Genomic DNA, 21,005 nt, shown 5'->3' with positions numbered 1-21,005 from the left:
TATGCTAACAGACAGGCCCTGGCTGAAGGAGAGGCAGAGTGTTCTACAGAGCAGTTAATAAAGAATGTGTTTCCTTCCATTAGCTTGCTGGAACCGTGTGTTCCAATAGGAATGCTAATGGGGCTAGCTATGCTAACAGACAGGCCCTGGCTGAAGGAGAGGCAGAGTGTTGTACAGAGCAGTTAATAAAGAATGTGTGATTCCTTCCATTAGCTTGCTGGAACAGTGTGTTCCAATAGGAATGCTAATGGGGCTAGCTATGCTAACAGACAGGCCCTGGCTGAAGGAGAGGCAGAGTGTTGTACAGAGCAGTTAATAAAGCAGAGAGGGGAGAAAGAGGAGGAGAAGTCTGTCACCTTTACTGGTCTTTGTTCTGCCTTTAGTGTGATGCTACATACTTCTAGGTATTGATACGGATACTGATATTGGTACTGATACTGGTTCTGATACTGGTACTGCTCTGATACTGATACTGGTACTGTTCTGATACTGGTACGGCTCTGATACTGGTTCTGATACTGGTACTGGTTCTGATATTGATACTAGTTCTGATACTGATATTAATACTGGTTCTGATACTGGTACTGGTTCTGATATTGATACTAATACTAGTTCTGATACTGGTACTAATACTAGCCCTGATACTGGTTCTGATATTGATACTGATACTAGTTCTGATACTGGTACTGATACTGGTTCTGATATTGATACTGATACCAGTTCTGATACTGGTACTAATACTGGTTCTTATACTGGTACTGGTTCTGATATTGATACTAGTTCTGATACTGGTACTAATACTAGTCCTGATACTGGTTCTGATATTGATACTGATACTAGTTCTGATACTGGTACTGATACTGGTTCTGATACTGGTACTGGTTCTGATATTGATACTGATACCAGTTCTGATACTGGTACTAATACTGGTTCTTATACTGGTACTGGTTCTGATATTGAAACTGATACTAGTCCTGATACTGGTTCTGATATTGATACTGACACTAGTTCTGATACTGGTACTGATACTGGTTCTGATACGGGTACTGGTTCTGATATTGATACTGATACCAGTTCTGATGCTGGTACTAATACTGGTTCTGATACTGGTACTGGTTCTGATATTGATACTGGTACTGTTCTGATACTGGTACTAATGCTGGTTCTGATACTGGTACTGGTTCTGATATTGATACTGATACTGGTTCTGATACTGGTACTGGTTCTGATACTGGTTCTGATACTGGTACTGGTTCTGATATTGATACTGATACCAGTTCTGATACTGGTACTAATACTGGTTCTGATACTGGTACTGGTTCTGATATTGATACTGGTACTGTTCTGATACTGGTACTAATGCTGGTTCTGATACTGGTACTGGTTCTGATATTGATACTGGTACTGTTCTGATACTGGTACTAATACTGGTTCTGATACTGGTACTGGTTCTGATATTGATACTGGTACTGTTCTGATACTGGTACTAATACTGGTTCTGATACTGGTACTGGTTCTGATATTGATACTGGTACTGTTCTGATACTGGTACTAATACTGGTTCTGATACTGGTACTGGTTCTGATATTGATACTAGTTCTGATACTGGTTCTGATACTGGTACTGGTTCGTGTACTGGTTCTGGTTCTGCCTAGAGCCACTCCTCTTTCTTTTCTCTCTCTCTCTCTTAGTCCTGTTCTCTCCTCTCCTGGTCCTGTTCTCTGTTCTCTTGGTCCTGTTCTCTCCTCTCTCCTGGTCCTGTTCCCTGTTCTCTCCTGGTCCTGTTCTCTCCTCTCCTGGTCCTGTTCTCTGTTCTCTCCTGGTCCTGTTCTCTCCTCTCTCCTGGTCCTGTTCCCTCTTCTCTCCTGGTCCTGTTCTCTCCTCTCCTGGTCCTGTTCTCTCCTCTCCTGGTCCTGTTCTCTGTTCTCTCCTGGTCCTGTTCCCTGTTCTCTCCTGGTCCTGTTCTCTCCTCTCCTGGTCCTGTTCTCTGTTCTCTCCTGGTCCTGTTCCTTCCTGTTCTCTCCTGGTCCTGTTCTCTCCTCTCTCCTGGTCCTGTTCCCTGTTCTCTCCTGGTCCTGTTCTCTGGTTCCTTTTCTCCTCTCCTGGTCCTGTTCTCTCCTCTCCTGGTCCTGTTCTCTGTTCTCTCCTGGTCCTGTTCTCTGGGTCCTGTTCTCTCCTCTCCTGGTCCTGTTCTCTCCTCTCCTGGTCCTGTTCTCTGCTCTCTCCTGGTCCTGTTCTCTGGGTCCTGTTCTCTCCTCTCCTGGTCCTGTTCTCTCCTCTCCTGGTCCTGTTCTCTGTTCTCTCCTGGTCCTGTTCTCTGGGTCCTGTTCTCTCCTCTCCTGGTCCTGTTCTCTCCTCTCCTGGTCCTGTTCTCTGTTCTCTCCTGGTCCTGTTCTCTGGGTCCTGTTCTCTCCTCTCCTGGTCCTGTTCTCTCCTCTCTTGGTCCTGTTCTCTCCTCTCTCCTGGTCCTGTTCCCTGTTCTCTCCTGGTCCTGTTCTCTCCTCTCCTGGTCCTGTTCTCTGTTCTCTTGGTCCTGTTCTCTCTCTCTCTCTCTTAGTCCTGTTCTCTCCTCTCTCTTAGTCCTGTTCTCTCCTCTCTCTTAGTCCTGTTCTCTCCTCTCTCTTAGTCCTGTTCTCTCCTCTCTCTTAGTCCTGTTCTCTCCTCTCCTGGTCCTGTTCTCTGTTCTCTTGGTCCTGTTCTCTCCTCTCTCTTGGTCCTGTTCTCTGTTCTCGCCTCTCTTTCTATTTCTGCCGCAAATGAGGGAGTCTTTCTATCCATCCCCGTGTTCTCCATCAAACCTCTGTCTCCTAGCATAGGTTATTTGTATCCATCACCCTCACTTCCTGTCTCTCTCTTTGTCCATCCCTCAGTCTCTATCTCACTTCCTGTCTCTCTCTCTGTCAATCTCTCAGTTTCTTTATCCATCTTACTCCCTGTCTCTCTCCGTCCATCCCTCAGTCTCTTTATCTATCTCACTCCCTGTCTCTCTCTCTGTCCATCCCTCAGTCTCTTTATCTATCTCACTTCCTGTCTCTCTCTCTGTCCATCCCTCAGTCTCTTTATCTATCTCACTCCCTGTCTCTCTCTCCGTCCATCCCTGTCTCTTTATCTATCTCACTCCCTGTCTCTCTCTCTGTCCATCCCTCAGTCTCTTTATCTATCTCACTCCCTGTCTCTCTCTCTGTCCATCTCTCAGTTTCTTTATCCATCTTACTCCCTGTCTCTCTCTCTGTCCATCCCTCAGTCTCTTTATCTATCTCACTCCCTGTCTCTCTCTCTCTGTCCATCCCTCAGTCTCTTTATCAATCTCTCTGGTTTCTCTCTCTACTCTACTATCTCTCCTGTGTGCTCCAGTTTGTCCCTGGCTCCTGGCAGAGGAGACAGCAGATCTGGGTCACCCAGTCACTCTAATGATGTCAGTGGAGAACTGTGCAGAGAAGTCACAGACACAGACGCATGCATACACACATACACACACACACTGAGGTGGGGGTCGACAGCGGTCATGGGAAGAAGGCTCCATTCTGATTTCACTCTGAGACAGTTTCCTGTCAGATCGCTCTCCTGCTCACTATATCACAGTCTCTCTGGTCTGGCATCCTGCTAATCACTGAGAAAAATATGATCTTGTCTGGCATCATGCTAACCACTGAGAACAGAGATGATCCAGATAACTGCACATAACTCAGCCCAATATGACAGATGTCTTACTTTGTATGCAGTTACTATTTTATAGTGATGTTGATGTGGAATCATAGAAGATAACCTGAAGCATGGAAAGAAGAAGAAGTCCCACGTCTCTGCCAGGGAATCCAGTAGCTTCTGACCTGGGGTCAACCAGGAAGTCAAAACAACCAGTAGCTTCTGACCTGGGGTCAACCAGGAAGTCAAAACAACCAGTAGCTTCTGACCCGGTGGCAACCAGGAAGTCAAAACAACCAGTAGCTTCTGACCCGGTGGCAACCAGGAAGTCAAAACAACCAATAGCTTCTGACCAGGAGGCAACCAGGAAGTCAAAACAACCAGTAGCTTCTGACCCGGTGGCAACCAGGAAGTCAAAACAACCAATAGCTTCTGACCAGGAGGCAACCAGGAAGTCAAAACAACCAGTAGCTTCTGACCTAGGGGCAACCAGGAAGTGAAAACAACCAGTAGCTTCTGACCTGGGGGCAACCAGGAAGTCAAAACAACCAATAGCTTCTGACCAGGAGGCAACCAGGAAGTCAAAACAACCAGTAGCTTCTGACCCGGTGACAACCAGGAAGTCAAAACAACCAATAGCTTCTGACCAGGAGGCAACCAGGAAGTCAAAACAACCAGTAGCTTCTGACCTGGGGGCAACCAGAAGTAAAAACTAACAGTAGCTTCTGACCTAGGGGCAACCATGAAGTCAAAACAACCAGTAGCTTCTGACCTGGGGGCAACCAGGAAGTCAAAACAACCAGTAGCTTCTGACCTGGGGGCAACCAGGAAGTCAAAACAACCAGTAGCTTCTGACCTGGGGGCAACCAGGAAGTCAGAACAACCAGTAGCTTCTGACCTGGGGACAACCAGGAAGTCAGAACAACCAGTAGCTTCTGACCCGGTGGCAACCAGGAAGTCAAAACAACCAATAGCTTCTGACCAGGGAGGCAACCAGGAAGTCAAAACAACCAGTAGCTTCTGACCCGGTGGCAACCAGGAAGTCAAAACAACCAATAGCTTCTGACCAGGAGGCAACCAGGAAGTCAAAACAACCAGTAGCTTCTGACCTGGGGGCAACCAGGAAGTCAAAACAACCAATAGCTTCTGACCAGGAGGCAACCAGGAAGTCAAAACAACCAGTAGCTTCTGACCTGGGGGCAACCAGGAAGTCAAAACAACCAATAGCTTCTGACCAGGAGGCAACCAGGAAGTCAAAACAACCAGTAGCTTCTGACCCGGTGACAACCAGGAAGTCAAAACAACCAATAGCTTCTGACCAGGAGGCAACCAGGAAGTCAAAACAACCAGTAGCTTCTGACCTGGGGGCAACCAGGAAGTCAGAACAACCAGTAGCTTCTGACCTAGGGGCAACCAAGAAGTCAAAACAACCAATAGCTTCTGACCTGGGGGCAACCAGGAAGTCAAAACAACCAGTAGCTTCTGACCTGGGGACAACCAGGAAGTCAAAACAACCAATAGCTTCTGACCTGGGGACAACCAGGAAGTCAATTCAACCAATCCTTAAAAACGTCTACAGCTGCACCACAGAAAGCATCTTGACTGGCTGCATCACTGCTTGGTATGGCAACTGCTTGACATCCGACCGCAAGGCTCTACAGAGGGTAGTGCTCTACAGAGGGTAGTGCTCTACAGAGGGCAAGGCTCTACAGAGGGCAAGGCTCTACAGAGGGGTAGTGCTCTACAGAGGGCAAGGCTCTACAGAGGGTAAGGCTCTACAGAGGGTAGTGCTCTACAGAGGGTAGTGCTCTACAGAGGGTAGTGCTCTACAGAGGGCAAGGCTCTACAGAGGGTAAGACTCTACAGAGGGTAGTGCTCTACAGAGGGCAAGGCTCTACAGAGGGCAAGGCTCTACAGAGGGTAGTGCTCTACAGAGGGCAAGGCTCTACAGAGGGCAAGGCTCTACAGAGGGTAGTGCTCTACAGAGGGTAGTGCTCTACAGAGGGGTAGTGCTCTACAAAGGGCAAGGCTCTACAGAGGGTAGTGCTCTACAGAGGGTAGTGCTCTACAGAGGGTAGTGCTCTACAGAGGGCAAGGCTCTACAGAGGGTAGTGCTCTACAGAGGGTAGTGCTCTACAGAGGGGTAGTGCTCTACAAAGGGCAAGGCTCTACAGAGGGTACTGCTCTACAGAGGGTAGTGCTCTACAGAGGGTAGTGCTCTACAGAGGGTAAGGCTCTACAGAGGGTAGTGCTCTACAGAGGGTAAGTGCTCTACAGAGGGTAAGGCTCTACAGAGGGTAGTGCTCTACAGAGGGAAAGGCTCTACAGAGGGTAGTGCTCTACAGAGGGAAAGGCTCTACAGAGGGTAGTGCTCTACAGAGGGAAAGGCTCTACAGAGGGTAGTGCTCTACAGAGGGTAGTGCTCTACAGAGGGTAGTGCTCTACAGAGGGTAGTGCTCTACAGAGGGGTAAGGCTCTACAGAGGGCTAAGGCTCTACAGAGGGTAAGGCTCTACAGAGGGTAAGGCTCTACAGAGGGTAATGCATACAGCTCAGTACATCACTGAGGCTGAGCTCCCCTGTCATCCAGGACCTCGATACCAGGCCGTGTCAGAGGAAGATCCAAAAAATTGTCAAAGACTCCAGCCACCCAAGTCATAAACTTTTCGCTCTGCTACCGCACTGAAAGTGGTACCAATGAACCAAGTCTGGAACCAAGTCTAGAACCAAGTCTAGAACCAACAGGACCCTGAACAGCTTCTACCCCCAAGCCATAAGACTGATAAATAATTAACCAAATAGCTAACCAGAATATCTGCATTGACCCTTTTTGCACTATTCAATTCAATTCAATAGACTTTATTGACATGAAAAGTTAAATGACTTACATTGTCAAAGTATACATATAACAGAAATGGTGGGACCAACAGCAATAATAATAGTAGTGGACATGGGATTACCATTAACAGCAACAATATTAATGAGAATAACAATACATTAAATCAATAGTAGTAGACCAGTCTCAACCTGACTGAGAAGACACATGACATGGTGTACGAAAGCCAAAACAAAACTGAATATTATTGACATTACATTGCACTTTTCACTGGCTGCCCCTCAGGTTGTGGCAGGAGGACACATATTTGGCTGTCCCTCAGGTTGTGGCAGGAGGACAGATATTTGGCTGTCCCTCAGGTTGTGGCAGGAGGACACATATTTGGCTGTCCCTCAGGTTGTGACAGGAGGACACATATTTGGCTGTCCCTCAGGTTGTGGCAGGAGGACACATATTTGGCTGTCCCTCAGGTTGTGGCAGGAGGACACATATTTGGCTGACAAAACTGCACATATTGGGTTTTCACCCAATAAATATTTTATAGTTAAATATATTTTATAGTTTCAAATTCTTTGTACTGAATGATAATTTTGGGAAAGCACTATTCTCTTAGGTCTGCGTATTTGCCACGGTGTAATAGGAAATGCAGTTCTGTCTCTACCTCTCCCCTGGAACAGAGTGAGCACAGCCTGTCCTCTCTGGACAGCCAGGTTTGCCTGTGATGACCTGTCTCTATAGCCAGACTGTGCTCACTGAGTCTGTACCTAGTCAGTGTTTTCCTCAGTTTTCTATATGTCACAGTGGTCAGATAGTCTGCCACCAAGTACTGTCTGTAGCATTGAAGTTTACTTGGATGTTTTTGTGGTGTCTTTCCAATAGGTGATGTATTTTTCATTTTGCGTTGTGATGATTTGGTTGGGCCAGATTTTCTGAGTGATGTCCTGAGGCTCTATGGGGTTGGTTTGGGTTAGTGAACTGAGCCTCAGAACCAGCTGGCTGAGGGGACTCTTCTCTTGTTTCATCTCTTGACATTGTAGAGCTGTGATGGAATGTTTTGGGGTCACTTGGTTTTAGATGGTTGTAAAATGTGATGTCTCTTCTTTGGATTTGAATGAGGTGGGGGCTTTGGCCCATTTCTGCTCTACATGTGTTATTTGGAGGTTTTCTTTGCACTTGCAACACAGTCTGGCAAAACTCTGCATGCAGTATTTCAATTGGATGTTTGTCCCATTTGGTAAATTCATTATTAGATAGTGGACCCTATACTTCACTGCCATTTAGAGCAATTGGTTCAATAACTGATTAGATTTTTGTTGCTGCCAGATTCTAATTGGAATTTCGATTTTAATGTTCCTTTAAATGGCATAGAATGCTCTTCTTGCTTTGTCTCTCAGCTCCTTCACAGCCATGTGAAAGCTACCTGTGCAGCTGATATTTAGTCCTAGATATGTGTAGTTTGTGGTGTGTTCTAATAGAACTGTGTCCAAATAGAATGTATATTTTTCATCCTGATTTCTGGACCTTTTTGGAATATCATTATATTCCGTTTTTTTTTTAGATTAACAGTCAGAGTCCAGGTCTGACAGAACCTGTGATTAACGGTCAGAGCCCAGGTCTGACAGAACCTGTGGTTAACGGTCAGAGCCCAGGTCTGACAGAACCTGTGGTTAACGGTCAGAGCCCAGGTCTGACAGAACCTGTGGTTAACGGTCAGAGCCCAGGTCTGACAGAACCTGTGGTTAACGGTCAGAGCCCAGGTCTAACAGAACCTGTGGTTAACGGTCAGAGCCCAGGTCTGACAGAACCTGTGGTTAACGGTCAGAGCCCAGGTCTGACAGAACCTGTGGTTAACGGTCAGAGCCCAGGTCTAACAGAACCTGTGGTTAACGATCAGAGCCCAGGTCTGACAGAACCTGTGATTAACGGTCAGAGCCCAGACAGAACCTGTGATTAACAGTCAGAGCCCAGGTCTGACAGAACCTGTGGTTAACGGTCAGAGCCCAGGTCTAACAGAACCTGTGGTTAACGGTCAGAGCCCAGGTCAGACAGAACCTGTGATTAACGGTCAGAGCCCAGACAGAACCTGTGATTAACGGTCAGAGCCCAGACAGAACCTGTGATTAACAGTCAGAGCCCAGGTCTGACAGAACCTGTGGTTAACGGTCAGAGCCCAGGTCTAACAGAACCTGTGGTTAACGGTCAGAGCCCAGGTCAGACAGAACCTGTGATTAACGGTCAGAGCCCAGACAGAACCTGTGATTAACGGTCAGAGCCCAGACAGAACCTGTGATTAACGTTCAGAGCCCAGGACAACCGGTGCAGATGATCTAGGTGCTGCTGTAACTCCTCCTTAGTGGGAGACGGCAGCACCAGGTCATCTGCGTACAGCAGACACTTCAGTGTTGTGCAGGGTGAGACCAGGTGCTGCAGATTCTTCTAATGTTTTTGCCAATTCATTAATGTAGATTTTAAATGGTGTTGGACTTATTGAGCAGCCCTGTTTCACTCCACGTCCCTGAGAGAAGAAGTCTGTTTGCTTGTTGCCAATTTTAACCGCACATTTGTTTTTAGTGTACACTGATTTAATAACATCATATGTTTTCCCTCCAATTCCACTTTCTATTCGTTAAAAAAGACCTATGTGCCAAATTGAATCAAATGCTTTCTTGAAGTCTACAAAACACGAGTAGATTGTGCCTTGGTTTTGGTTTACTTGTTGGTCAATTAGAATGTGGAGGGTGGAAATGTGGTCTGTTGTATGATCATTTTTTAGAAATCCAATCTGGCTTCTGCTCAGGACATTGTGTTCATCAAGGAAATGGTGTAGTCTGCTATTTATGATACTGCAGAGAATTTAACTCTTTGGACTCATCACAGGAGCTGCTGCGACTGTTTCTGATCTATTCTGTTGCCTAGTCACTTTATCCCTACCTATATGTACATATCTACCTCAATTACCTTGTACCCCTGCACATCAACTCAGTACTGGTACCCCGTGTATACAGTCAAGTTATTACCTCGTACCCCAGCACATCAACTCAGTACTGGTACCCCGTGTATATAGCCAAGTTATTACCTCGTACCCCAGCACATCAACTCAGTACTGGTACCCCGTGTATATAGCCAAGTTATTACCTCGCACCCGGCACATCAACTCAGTACTGGTACCCGTGTATATAGCCAAGTTATTACCTCGTACCCCAGCACATCAACTCAGTACTGGTACTCCCTGTATACAGCCAAGTTATTACCTCGTACCCCAGCACATCAACTCAGTACTGGTACCCCGTGTATATAGCCAAGTTATTACCTCGTACCCGGCACATCAACTCAGTACTGGTACCCCGTGTATATAGCCAAGTTATTACCTCGTACCCGGCACATCAACTCAGTACTGGTACCCCGTGTATATAGCCAAGTTATTACCTCGTACCCGGCACATCAACTCAGTACTGGTACCCCGTGTATATAGCCAAGTTATTACCTCGTACCCCGGCACATCAACTCAGTACTGGTACCCCGTGTATATAGCCAAGTTATTACCTCGTACCCCTGCACATCAACTCAGTACTGGTACCCCGTGTATATAGCCAAGTTATTACCTCGTACCCGGCACATCAACTCAGTACTGGTACCCCGTGTATATAGCCAAGTTATTACCTCGTACCCGGCACATCAACTCAGTACTGGTACCCCGTATATATAGCCAAGTTATTACCTCGTACCCCGGCACATCAACTCAGTACTGGTACCCCGTGTATATAGCCAAGTTATTACCTCGTACCCCGGCACATCAACTCAGTACTGGTACCCCGTGTATATAGCCAAGTTATTACCTCGTACCCGCGCACATCAACTCAGTACTGGTACCCCGTGTATATAGCCAAGTTATTACCTCGTACCCCAGCACATCAACTCAGTACTGGTACCCGTGTATATAGCCAAGTTATTACCTCGTACCCCAGCACATCAACTCAGTACTGGTACCCCGTGTATATAGCCAAGTTATTACCTCGTACCCCAGCACATCAACTCAGTACTGGTACCCGTGTATACAACCAAGTTATCGTTACTCATTATCGTTATTCCTTGTGTTATTAACTTTTCTATATTTTCTCTCTGCATTGTTGGGAAGGGCCCATCAGTAAGCATTTCATTGTTAGTCTACACCTGTTGTTTACGATGTGACAAATAACATTTGATTTGGAGTCCTTATGTGTGTGTGTGTTCTGAGTGCACGCCTCTGTACGTGTTTGACTGTGTGTGTGTGTGTGTGTGTGTGTGTGTGTGTGTGTGTGTGTGTGTGTGTGTGTGTGTGTGTGTGTGTGTGTGTGTGTGTATGCCTCTGTACATGTTTGACTGTGTGTGTGTGTGTGTGTGTGTGTGTGTGTGTGTGTGTGTGTGTGTGTGTCTGAGTGTATGCCTCTGTACATGTTTGACTGTGTGTGTGTGTGTGTGTGTGTGTGTGTGTGTGTGTGTGTGTGTGTGTGTGTGTGTGTGTGTGTGTGTGTGTGTGTGTGGGTGCTGAGTGTATGCCTCTGTACATGTTTGACTGTGTGTGTGTGTGTCTTGCAGTGTACGCCCGTGCCTCAATGCATCCTTGTGTGTGTGTGTGTGTGTGTGTGTGTGTGTGTGTGTGTGTGTGTGTGTGTGTGTGTGTGTGTGTGTGTGTGTGTGTGTGTGTGTGTGTTGTCTCTACTCCCTACCTGCAGTATAAGCAACATCTGTATGATAGAGGGGGGACACGGGCGCGGGGCGGGACAGGGCGTCCTCCAGCTTGATGTTCAGAGTGATAATGCTCCTGAAGTGAAGCAGGGCCAGCTGCCGCACCGACGGCTCCTTACCCTGGTGGAGATTACACACAGAGATTACACACAGAGATTACACACACAGAGATTACACACACAGAGATTACACAGAGATTATACACAGAGATTATACACAGAGATTACACACAGAGATTACACACAGAGACATGCACACACATAGAGACACAGAGAGAGAGAGACAGATACACACCTACACACAGAGACACACACAGGAGAGAGAGAGAGACAGAGAGAGAGAGCGAGAGAGAGAGAGAGAGAGCGAGCAGAGAGAGAGACACACACACCATGCTTAGGGCCACTCAACATTCTATTGTATGTTGAAATGCTTTTGGAAAATCTATCAAATTCTCCTCATTTGTTTTGGAAAACTCTGTTGTGGAAGAATGTGCACTGGACTGTTGACAAATTAACTTACTGTTCAAGTGGCTACTGTATGTTGCTTTTTAGTTGTCTGAATACAACGGAAACACTACAGGGAGAAGTAACCAGTGGTTGACTTGGGCAGGAGCTCACCAGAGCTGAGTACCAGCACCTCAAATGTTCTACTGCTTGAGCTGCTGTTCCTCTTATAGAATATTAGCTCACAAGTATTGTGGAGCTCCTGCAACTAAATATAAACAGTACTGACACCCAAAATGAGTAACTGTACCTGTACTGGGTAGAAGATAGCCTGAAGCATGGACAGAACATCACAGAAGAAGAAGTCCCACGTCTCTGCCAAGGAGTCCAATAGCTTCTGACCTGAAGACAAACAGGAAGTTAAAATAACCAATCAGAAATTAGCACTTGGTGCTAATTAGCATAGACTCAAAAGTGTTAATGTTCTATGTTTGATATGTTGTAATTTCTCATGGTTTGTCACAGATACTGTCACAGATCCTCAAAACCACAAACACCAGCAGAGAGCTGCATCCACACACTGAGATCTGAGACCTGCTTGTGGCAGAGGGAATCCGGAGAGAGATTTAGTTATCAGTTAGCTGTTTCTGAGCAGTGCTGCCAAATGGCACAGTGGTGTGGGCGGCTGGGTCACGGGGGTGGGGGCGGCTGGGTCACGGGGGTGGGGGCGGCTGGGTCACGGTGGTGGGGACGGCTGTGTTACGGGGTGGGGGCGGCTGGGTCACGGGGTGGGGGCGGCTGGGTCATGGTGGTGGGGACCGGCTGTGTTACGGGGGTGGGGACGGCTGGGTCACGGGGTGGGGACGGCTGGGTCACGGTGGTGGGGACGGCTGGTGGTGGGGCGCGGCTGTGTTACGGGGTGGGGGCGGCTGGGTCACGGGGGTGGGGACGGCTGGGTCACGGGGTGGGGACGGCTGGGTCACGGTGGTGGGGGGCGGCTGTGTTACGGGGTGGGGCGGCTGGGTCACGGGGGTGGGGACGGCTGGGTCACGGTGGTGGGGACGGCTGTGTTACGGGGGTGGGGACGGCTGGATCACGAGGGTGGGGACGGCTGGGTCACGGGGGTGGGGACGGCTGGAGTCACGGGGGGTGGGGACGGCTGGGTCACGGTGGTGGGGACGGCTGGATCACAGCTGGAGCAGAGGGCTACTGGGTTCAACCATCTGAAGAGGCCAAGTCATTTTGAAAGGGTTCTATTGTGAGAAGCTGACTGACTGGCACCAGACGAGGAACCGAAGAGAGGCAGTAAAGGGAGGGAGGAAGGATAGGAGGGTGAGGGACGAGGCCTGGTTCAACTTCTTCAACAATGTCAAATCTCACATCTGGTTGTGGTCTGAGGGCTGTGACGTTAGTAACACTTCCTGTCTGGTCGCCATGACAATAGCACTTTAGCAGAAATAAGCTGTGTACTTGATGTCAGGGGTCAGGTGGTTTGAGCGTCTTCACCATTTACATTTACATTTTACATTTAAGACATTTAGCAGACGCTCTTATCCAGAGCGACTTACAAATTGGTGCATTCACCTTATAATATCCAGTGGAACAACCACTTTACAATAGTGCATTCACCACTTGACAATACCTCAACAGAGACAATAATGGGACACAATAGGCTACATCATGACCAACCAGTACTTCAAACAGTACTATGACAGTACTTCAAACAGTACTTCAAATAGTACTTCAAACAGTACTACGACAGTACTTCAAACAGTATTACGACAGTACTTCAAACAGTGCTACATCTTTATTGTATTAGTAATGTAACATGATACATACCTTCATAGAAACGCATTTTGTCCCTCAGTATCACCATTCCCTTTGTCAGCAGCTGATTCTGCAGAGGAGGAAAGAAAACATGGCTTCACATTCTATGACCAGGACTTTTTTTACAATATTAAGAGTAATGTTAGTAATATCAGAGTAATGTTAGTAATATCAGAGTAATGTTAGTAATATCAGAGTAATGTTAGTAATATCCATGTAATGTTAATATCAGAGTAATGTTAGTAATAGCAGAGCAATGTTAGTAATATCAGAGTAATGTTAGTAATATCAGAGTAACGTTAGTAATATCCATGTAATGTTACTAGCAGAGTAATGTTAGTAATATCAGAGTAACGTCAGTAATATCAGAGTAACGTTAGTAATATCGAGTAACGGTAGTAATATCAGAGTAATGTTAGTAATATCAGAGTAATGTTAATATCAGAGTAATGTTAGTAATATCAGAGTAATATTAATATCAGAGTAACGTTAGTAATATCCATGTAATATTAGTAATATCAGAGTAATGTTAATATCAGAGTAATGTTAGTAATATCAGCGTAATATTAATATCAGAGCAATATTAGTAATATCAGAGTAATGTTAGTAATATCCATGTAATATTAGTAATATCAGAGTAATTTCAGTAATATCAGAGTAATGTTAGTAATATCAGAGTAATGTTAGTAATATCCATGTAATGTTAATATCGGAGTAATGTTAGTAATATCAAAGTAATGTTAGTAATATCAGAGTAATGTTAGTAATATCCATGTAATGTTAATATCGGATTAATGTTAGTAATATCAGAGTAATATTAGTAATATCAGAGTAATGTTAGTAATATCAGAGTAATGTTAGTAATATCAGAGTAATGTTAGTAATATCAGAGTACCGTTAGTAATATCAGAGTAATGTTAGTAATATCAGAGTAATGTTTGTAATATCCATGTAATATTAGTAATATCAGAGTAATTTCAGTAATATCAGAGTAATGTTAGTAACATCAGAGTAATGTTAGTAATATCCATGTAATATTAGTAATATCAGAGTAATTTCAGTAATATCAGAGTAATTTCAGTAATATCAGAGTAATGTTAGTAATATCAGAGTAGTGTTAGTAATATCAGAGTAATGTTAGTAATATCAGAGTACCGTTCATATCAGAGTACCGTTCGTAATATCAGAGTAATGTTAGTAATATCAGAGTACCGTTAGTAATATCGGAATAACGTTGGTAATATCAGAGTACCGTTCATATCAGAGTACCGTTCGTAATATCAGAGTAATGTTAGTAATATCAGAGTAATGTTAGTAATATCAGAGTAATGGTAGTAATAGCAGAGTAATGGTAGTAATGTCGGAGTAATGCTAGTAATATCAGAGTAATGTTAGTAATATCAGAGTAATGTTAGTAATATCAGAGTACCGTTTGTAATATCAGAGTAATATTAGTAATATCAGAGTAATGTTGGTAATATCCATGTAATATTAGTAATACCAGAGTAATTTCAGTAATATCAGAGTAATGTTAGTAATATCAGAGAAATGTTAATAATATCCATGTAATATTAGTAATATCAGAGTAATATCAGAGTAATATTAGTAATATCAGAGTAATGTCAGTAATATCAGAGAAATGTTAATAATATCCATGTAATATTAGTAATATCAGAGTAATTTCAGTAATATCAGAGTAATTTCAGTAATATCAGAGTAATGTTAGTAATATCTGAGTAATGTTAGTAATATCAGAGTAGTGTTAGTAATATCAGAGTAATTTCAGTAATAGCAGAGTAATGTTAGTAATATCAGAGTAATGTTAGTAATATCCATGTAATGTTAATATCGGAGTAATGTTAGTAATATCAGAGTAATGTTAGTAATATCCATGTAATGTTAATATCGGAGTAATGTTAGTAATATCAGAGTAATGTTAGTAATATCAGAGTAATGTTAGTAATATCAGAGTACCGTTAGTAATATCAGAGTAATGTTAGTAATATCAGAGTAATGTTAGTAATATCAGAGTAATGTTAGTAATATCAGAGTAGTGTTAAGCGATTTCAGAGTCATGTTCCTATCAGTGCTGAGGTGCAGAGAGACAGTCTCTTACCTGCAGGTATTCAGTGAAGAAAGAGCCCAGCTCCGTCTTCAGTAGTTGCCTAGAAGAAAACAGCAGTTTAAGATCAGTGACCAGTTAGCGTTGTGAAGGTAACATTATGTAAGCGTTACGGTAACGGGTTTGGGTTATGGTTAGCGTTAGGGTAACGGGTTTGGGTTATGGTTAGCGTTAAGCGTTAGGGTAACGGGTTTGGGTTATGGTTAGCGTTAGCATTAGGGTAACGGGTTTGGGTTATGGTTAGCGTTAGTGTTAGGGTAACGGGTTTGGGTTAGCGTTAGGGTAACGAGTTTGGGTTATGGTTAGCGTTAGGTTAACGGGTTTGTGTTATGGTTAGCGTTAGGGTAACGGGTTTGGGTTATGGTTAGCGTTAGGGTAACGGGTTTGGGTTATGGTTAGCGTTAGGGTAATGGGTTTGGGTTATGGTTAGCGTTAGGATAACGGGTTTGTGTTATGGTTAGCGTTAGGGTAATGGGTTTGGGTTATGGCCAAGGTTAGGGTAATGGGTTGGGGTTATGATTAGGGTAAGGGTTAGGGTAATTGTTTGGGTTACACTAGGGTTAGGGTGAGGGTAATGGGTTTGGGTTATGACTAGGGTAAGGGTTAGGGTAATGGTTTGGGTTACGCTAGGGTTAGGGTTAGGGTAACGGTTTGGGGTTATGGCTAGGGTTAAGGTTGGGTTAGGGTAATGGGTTTGGGTTATGACTAGGGTAAGGGTTTGGGTTACACTAGGGTTAGGGTGAGGGTAATGGGTTTGGGTTATGACTAGGGTAAGGGTTAGGAAACGGTTGGGGTTATGGCTAGGGTTAAGGTTGGGTTAGGGTTAGGGTAACGGTTGGGGTTATGGCTAGGGTTAAGGTTGGGCTAGGGTTAGGGTTGAACGGTTGGGGTTATGGCTAGGGTTAAGGTTGGGCTAGGGTAGCGGTTGGGGTTATGGCTAGGGTTAAGGTTGGGTTAGGGTTAGGGTAACGGTTGGGGTTATGGCTAGGGTTAAGGTTGGGTTAGGGTTAGGAGTAACGGTTGGGGTTATGGCTAGGGTAAGGGTAACGGTTGGGGTTATGGCTAGGGTAAGGGTTAGGGTAATGGTTTGGGTTACGCTAGGTAAGGATTAGGCTAACGGTTTGGGCTAGGGTAACGGTTGGGGTTATGGCTAGGGTTAGGGTTAGGGTAACGGGTTGGGTTAGGGTTAGGAGTATACGGTTGGGGTTATGGCTAGGGTTAAGGTTGGGCTAGGGTTAGGGTAACGGTTGGGGTTATGGCTAGGGTAAGGATTAGGTAACGGGTTGGGCTAGGGTTAGGTAGTAACGGTTGGGGTTATGGCTAGGGTTAAGGTTGGATTAGGGTTAGGAGTAACGGTTGGGGTTATGGCTAGGGTTAAGGTTGGGCTAGGGTGTGGACATGAATCTAGGGTTAGGGAACAACACATTTTCAACAAACTCTGTAACAGTCATATAGTAAGAAACTCTCCCCACAGTTAAATTCTTTAGGAAAACAGATCTAATGTTGGAAACAAACATCATTATGTTGTCATCCAGAGTCACATGTATTTATTTCACAAGTTATAGAACACAATATGTTACATACAGCAGGTTTTTAAAGAACCAAAGAGTTTAGTCTGCGTCGTGTTTTCATTTTTGCCATGGAATAAATGCATTGATACTGGTATCCTCCATACTGAACTGGGTGGTCTCAGTCCCTCCTGACCTCCATACTGAACTGGGTGGTCTCAGTCCCTCCTGACCTCCATACTGAACTGGGTGGTCTCAGTCCAGGTAGTCTCCTGACCTCCATACTGAACTGGGTGGTCTCAGTCCCTCCTGACCTCCATACTGAACTGGGTGGTCTCAGTCCCTCCTGACCTCCATACTGAACTGGGTGGTCTCAGTCCCTCCTGACCTCCATACTGAACTGGGTGGTCTCAGTCCCTCCTGACCTCCATACTGAACTGGGTGGTCTCAGTCCCTCCTGACCTCCATACTGAACTGGGTGGTCTCAGTCCCTCCTGATCTCCATACTGAACTGGGTGGTCTCAGTCCCTCCTGACCTCCATACTGAACTGGGTGGTCTCTAGTCCCTCCTGACCTCCATACTGAACTGGGTGGTCTCAGTCCCTCCTGACCTCCATACTGAACTGGGTGGTCTCAGTCCCTCCTGACCTCCATACTGAACTGGGTGGTCTCAGTCCCTCCTGACCTCCATACTGAAATGGGTGGACACACAGAAGCAGAGGCTAGACACACTATGCCACATTGTTCCTGTCTCCTTCAACACTTTCCTCACTGCCTCTCTCTCTTTCCTCACCCTTCTCACTGCCTCTTTCTCTTTCCTCACCCCTTCTCACTGCCTCTTTCTCTTTCCTCACCCCTTCTCACTGCCTCTTTCTCTTTCCTCACCCTTCTCACTGCCTCACTCTCTTTCCTCACCCTTCTCACTGCCTCACTCTCTTTCCTCACCCCTTCTCACTGCCTCACTCTCTTTCCTCACCCTTCTCACTGCCTCTCTCTCTTTCCTCACCCTTCTCACTGCCTCTCTCTTTCCTCACCCTTCTCACTGCCTCGCTCTCTTTCCTCACTCTTCTCACTGCCTCCCTCTCTTTCCTCACCCTTCTCACTGCCTCTCTCTCTTTCCTCACCCTTCTCACTGCCTCTCTTCCCACACACATTCTCACTGCCTCTCTTTCCTCACCCTTCTCACTGCCTCTCTTTCCTCACCCTTATCACTACCTCTCTTTCCTCACCCTTCTCACTGCCTCTCTCTCTTTCCTCACCCTTCTCACTCTCATGCCACCACATGTCACTCCTCTGTACCCTTTCCCACCCCTAAGCCCACTCGCTCAGCCCAGTGACAACACCAACACCTTACTTGCTCTATGAACACTGTGTCGTACCCTACTCATTAAAGGTTAGGGAAATGGAGGAGGGATTGGTCAAAGCCAAGGCATATCTATACACTGAGTTTACAAAACATTAAGAACATCTGGTCTTTGCATGACATGGTGAAAGCTATGATCCCTTATTGATGTCACCTGTTAAATCCACTTCAATCAGTGTAGATGAAGGAGAAGAGACAGGTTAAAGAAGGATTTTTAAGCCTTCTTTTCTGTCCTGCTAAGCATTCACAATGTAACGAGTACTTTGGGTGTCAGGGAAAATGTATGGAGTAAAATGTACATTATTTGCTTTAGGAATGTAGTGAAGTAAAAGTTGTCATAAATATAAATAGTAAAGCACAGATACCTCAAAAACGACGTAAGTAGTACTTTAAAGTATTTTTACTTAAGTACTTTACACCACTGTCCTGTGGTGGACTGGAGAGTAAGACAGGTGCTTCCTTTTTCACATCCCATAACGATAAGGTCACAGGGCTCCTCATAACCACACAGGAAATGACCCATCATGTCTGGTACAGCAGCAACGGACTGACAGAGTTTCTAATCTGACTGGAAGACAGGGTTTAGAGTCATGTCCAACAGCCTAGTTACTCAGCTGACTGGAAGACAGGATATAGAGTCATGTCCAACAGCCTAGTTACTCAGCTGACTGGAAGACAGGGTTTAGAGTCATGTCCAACAGCCTAGTTATACTTAGCTGACTGGAAGACAGGATATAGAGTCATGTTCAACAGCCTAGTTACTTAGCTGACTGGAAGACAGGATATAGAGTCATGTCCAACAGCCTAGTTTCTTAGCTGACTGGAAGACAGGATATAGAGTCATGTTCAACAGCCTAGTTACTCAGCTGACTGGAAGACAGGATATAGAGTCATGTTCAACAGCCTAGTTACTCAGCTGACTGGAAGACAGGGTTTAGAGTCATGTCCAACAGCCTAGTTACTTAGCTGACTGGAAGACAGGATATAGAGTCATGTTTAACAGCCTAGTTACTTAGCTGACTGGAAGACAGGGTTTAGAGTCATGTCCAACAGCCTAGTTACTTAGCTGACTGGAAGACAGGATATAGAGTCATGTTCAACAGCCTAGTTACTTAGCTGACTGGAAGACAGGATATAGAGTCATGTTCAACAGCCTAGTTACTCAGCTGACTGGAAGACAGGATATAGAGTCATGTCCAACAGCCTAGTTACTCAGCTGACTGGAAGACAGGGTTTAGAGTCATGTTCAACAGCCTAGTTACTCAGCTGACTCGTTCCGAGGAGACTTAGTACTTTATTTCCCCCGACACAATTTAACAGCAGTTGAAATGCAACACATTGAATCAGTTTATAAACTATAAATCATTGGGATAATGGCCATGACGACAAAGATATTTGTCAAAGCACCAAGCTGCCCTTTATTCTAGCTGTCAAACAGCAGGTTGTGTATGTTACTGTGTTAGGTCAGGTAGCTCCAGATTCAGGAAATGAGAGAGCTGTGTCCACACCATACTAGCCTGTCTAAGTACTGTAGCACTGTGGTACGTATCATGGAAACAGTAGAATGTCTGTGTTGTTGAGTTTAATCATTTATACTCCAGTAATCTGCAGGGCTGACATGTCCCCAAGCCATCACGCTTTATTAAGTCTGTAGACTGTTATGTCCAATACAAACACTACATTCATAAATGTAACACACACACACACACACACACACCACACACACACACACACACACACACACACACACACACACACACACACACACACACACACACACACACACACACACACACACACACACACAGCGCTCTACAGGATTGGGCTTGATAAGAAATAAGCCATGCAATGGAAACAGCCTCATTATGTTGAAGCAGAGAGTCATATGTAATAAGACTTCTGTGAATTTACAACATCATGGCATTATAGTCTGAAGTCCAACCATAACCCTAGGCTATGTCTAATGCAAGGAACAACCTCTTACACGCGCATCAGGGTGAATGTGAAGGGTGTTTGTTTGTCTGTGTGTGTGTGTGTGTGTGTGTGTGTGTGTGTGGCTGTGTGTGTGTGTGTGTGTGTGTGTGTGTGTGTGTGTGTGTGTGTGTGTGTGTGTGTGTGTGTGTGTGTGTGTGTGTGTGTGTGTGTGTGTGTGTGTGTGTATGCTTACTTGCCTGCTTGTTACGTGCCTGTCTGCCTGTTTGATGCTTGTCTGTATGTTTGAACATGTCTATGGGTGGAAGTACAATGTGCTGTGTAACATCCCAAATGTCAAGAAACATACTAACATGGCAACATACTAACATGGCAACATACTAACATACTTTAACATGGCAACATACTAACATACTAACATGGCAACATACTAACATGGCAACATACTAACATGGCAAAATACTAACATACTAACATACTAACATATTAACATGGCAACATACTAACATACTAACATGGCAACATACTAACATGGCAACATACTAACATACTAACATGGCAACATACTAACATGGCAACATACTAACATGGCAACATACTAACATACT

The 21,005-nt window shown here is 45.1% G+C and overlaps 1 long non-coding RNA gene and 1 pseudogene across 1 annotated transcript; both read right to left on the bottom strand.

The window, feature by feature from the left end:
* The window catches only part of LOC123733087 (proline-rich protein 5-like), a 66,404-nt pseudogene that overhangs the window by 9,592 nt on the left and 35,807 nt on the right, over positions 1 to 21,005 (bottom strand).
* Positions 17,030 to 17,656, bottom strand: LOC106576366 (uncharacterized). The gene is made up of 2 exons (XR_006763566.1): positions 17,380 to 17,656; positions 17,030 to 17,261 (listed from the first exon to the last, which is right to left on the bottom strand). It is a non-coding gene; the product is annotated as an uncharacterized lncRNA (long non-coding RNA).

Source organism: Salmo salar, unplaced genomic scaffold (assembly GCF_905237065.1).
Source record: "Salmo salar unplaced genomic scaffold, Ssal_v3.1, whole genome shotgun sequence".
NCBI classification, from domain to species: domain Eukaryota; kingdom Metazoa; phylum Chordata; class Actinopteri; order Salmoniformes; family Salmonidae; genus Salmo; species Salmo salar.
The sequence above is the reverse complement of the archived record's forward strand: the minus strand, read 5'-3'. Positions and strand labels throughout refer to the sequence as shown.